The 3686-nt window shown below is 40.0% G+C and overlaps 1 pseudogene; it reads right to left on the reverse strand.

Moving 5' to 3' along the window:
- Nucleotides 1-315: 315 nt before the first annotated feature.
- Nucleotides 316-2456, reverse strand: LOC149262632 (glucose-1-phosphate adenylyltransferase large subunit 1 pseudogene; annotated as a pseudogene).
- Nucleotides 2457-3686: the final 1230 nt, after the last annotated feature.

Genomic DNA, 3686 nt, shown 5'->3' on the forward strand with positions numbered 1-3686 from the left:
GACAAGACCTTCTCTAGGCTGTCTGATATATCATCAAATATATTAACTCTAATCACTTTATAACAAAAAGTTTAGAGTTCGAATGTAGGTCTCTTCCACCTCTTTCTTCCTTTGTTGAATGTTGACACCTGTTACATGATCCTTTGAAGAGATTCATTTTTCAAAATTTTCCCCTCGGTCCTTCAAAATTGGTTGACTGGGTTTTAATTATGTAGCTACAACAGTTTCATAGCACGCTACGAAACTACTGTTAGTTAGGGATCATCTTCAGCAGATTTTAAATTCAAAAGTCTTTCAAGCTTTTAGCATTCATCATCAGTTATACAGCATGACTTTATGTTGAGATATGTCAAAGCAACAAGACTTCGAGAAATTTGTAGTTGGTGGCAGAAAACGGGGTTATGTGAAGATTGGCTTCTTGGCATCATAAAAACAAAACTTTGGAACCGGAGCTCCAAGAGCCAAATTTGTGCCAAAAAATGATTTGATTGTTCCTATGTCCTCCCAGTAATCATTAAAAAGATATGCATGTACATTGCATTTTTTTGTTGATGTAGGAATAATTTCTGATCCAAAATCATTGGCAGTTGGGTATCTAAACCTGAGAAGCTTGAGAAGAATGTCTATCTTGAAGACATACACACCCATTGATGCAATGTATGGTTTTTTGTCAGCCTCATTGGGTGACAAACCAAGCACTGTTGTGTCCACTTTCATAGCTTTTAGATCAGCCCCCTTTGGCTTCTCACTAAAATAAAGCAAACGACCTCTATCATCAATTTTGTAGGTCTCTAGAGGTATTTTCCCCAGCATATTGCAATTCAACACAAGCCAAACTAGATTTGAAGGCTTCATGTATCCCGTGGATCTGCCCAACACCCTAGCACTCTCCTCCATAATAGAAATGATCAACACCTTTTGAATCTGCAATATTGTCTGATAAGCTGTTGTTTTTACTTTGATAAATTTCATCGTCATCCACTCTAGACTCATCTTCAGCTTCTTCATTTTGACACCTTGGTAAGCACAATCTGTCTTCAACAAAATATGCATCACCATGAATAGGCTGACTTCCATCCTTACATAAACCAGCTTCTCTCTCTCTATGTCCTATCCTACCACTTGGCAATACAGCACTTCGACTGTGCTGAACAGGAGATTTCAACACATTGTCTACCTGCAGTGGAACAGTTCTCAAGCCCTCAGAAGCACAGGCTATCACAGGATTGCTAGTTCTTTGCCCACTTTTATGCACATGCGAGCCTCCCACTGTAGTTCTGCCCATTAAGTTATTGTTGCTCAACCTATGAGATGATTGCGGTGATGAATCTTCAACTTCAATGCCAGCTATTGGGAGGGGGTTTGGATTAGGTTGAGATTTTGAAACCCCTGGGTTACTGTAACTTGCTGTTCCAGATAAATGTTCTCTGCTTTTGGCTAGAGCACACTTTGTTGACTTGTCAGACTCTGTTGCAGTGATATTAGTGCGAGATATCAAATTCTGTCCCAAAAACTGGCCTGGATAATTTACAGTGGCATAAGCATTTGGAGAAACATAATATGGAGTATACATAAACCTCCCATCACACGAAGCCTTAGAATCGCTTTCCGGACTCTCCAAAATTCTTTCTGCCCAATTGCTGCTATAACATTATTTGGAGTGATATCAAAGATATGGATTGAATCTACCATTGATGAATCAAAGTTACGATCAGATGAATCACCCCTTCCAACATCATGAGGTCCTGAATCAACTACCATACTCTGATGGTCATTGAATGGCTTAGATTTACACTGATCTCGTAAACTTTGTTGTTTTTGGCTCTCATCGTGCCTTTGAATACTATCCATTGCATTTTCATGAGACCAAAATCAGAAGCATGGCTGTCATCCATCGAGACACATGAAATTGTGATATCAGCCTCCTTATCAATGTGTTTCTGTACAAAGTCCATATAGTTCATACAGTAGAGATGGTCATCCAACAAAATAATAACATGTTCTATATGCCTATTCCTCGGAGCCCCAAAAAAAAACCACATAAATTGCCTCACGGCATCTGTTGTTCCCTGAAACTAATTCATCCCATCTTCACCTGGAGTCTAATTTATCTATTATTTCCCCGATTGCTCTAATACCATTTCGGGAAGCCTCTGGAGTTGCTCGTCCATCTGCTGAAGCTGAAGGCACAAAATTGTAACATGGTGCATAAGCCAATAGAGAACCAGAGACATGACTATAAGCAGATCACTCCTCTCATTTTTTATCACTGATTTCTAGTGTCGAAGATGTTCTGCGAGATTGCATAGGGGGACATCACAAAAAGGGTGTACCTCGAATTTCCAATAGATATCCATCAACAGAAATAGGTAGAAAGGCACCACAATCAACAATGACTTCAACGCACTACGGGCCACCGCATTGAGGCCCTTTCCCAGGCGGTCCAATGCGGGCATTGTTAACATTAATAATATTATGGCCTCTACTGCTTCAGTGTACCCTAAAACAATCCATTCCAGTGCCACATATCAATAAGGAGATTGATTTCATCACCAACTACAATAAAATCTCCACGAGATTGAACATATAGTGCAAGAATATGACCATGATGGCCACATTCAGACTGCAACTCTCTTGAACCATCATCACAGAGCTCCCATTTGTATAACTGAATCTTTTGATTGATGCCAGCAAGCAACTTTCCATTAAATGCATGCAGATTGTAAACAGTACCCTTTCTCTCCTTCTTAGTAACAACTGCAAACATGTGCGAGTACCAAGACACCTAACGACCTAAAACACAACGGATTCTGATAAATATGACAGCTGGGTGAGACTTGCTATGGATCAGCACAAAATCACCTAGACCAGGTTTTTGCGCTACGAAATCACCTAGATAGTTTCGTAGCGCATATGAACTTTGACATATGATATTCATGTGAGATATGAGACCAATGATATACTAAAACAGAAAATCGACCCCAATTGACATACTAACAGGACTCTTAACAAGACTCTAAAACAAGATGAAAAGACTAGACCCAAAACTGACACCAACCCTTTGACAAATTGAAAAAAAATTGATGTTCAGAATTTAAAATATTTTTTCTTGAGTGATAACAGGTGGCTTGAGTGATAACACAACCTAAGTCGATTATGATGCAGGTGTTCTAACATAGATGGGAATATCAGTAGGCAATAGGATGGGTTGAGATAACCCTATGTGATTCTAGGTTAAGATTGAGCTCCCTAATGAGATCCCAAGATCGAGATGCACTCCCTATATGTTTGGATATCCTATTGCTAAGATATGGGGTGATTCTAGGTCAAGATGTGTTCCCCAATGAGATTCCAAGGTTGAGGGTGTGCTCCCTTATGAGGAGAGTTATCTTATTTCTCAATATAAGGTGATAGTTATATGATCCTCTATATGAGACGACTTGGGGTAAGAGTGTCCCGTAGGACCTTCCCCACTATCATAGACATGAGGTGAGAGTGTCCAATAGGACCTTCCTCATTGTCATTGGATTTTGGGTTGAGTAGTATCTCCCCGATATGGTTCCAGGTTGAGATGTGCTCCTTGATGATATGCTCTCCTATGATGATGTGGGTCATAGATGTGACTCCCTGCTGGTGCTTCTGGGTAGCAGCTTGATGAATAGAGGTTGGTAGATTGAGCTCTCCTC

This window comes from Pinus tabuliformis, chromosome 6 (genome assembly GCF_031772625.1).
Source record: "Pinus tabuliformis cultivar Carrire ecotype Pingquan chromosome 6, CPIR1, whole genome shotgun sequence".
NCBI lineage: Eukaryota > Viridiplantae > Streptophyta > Pinopsida > Pinales > Pinaceae > Pinus > Pinus tabuliformis.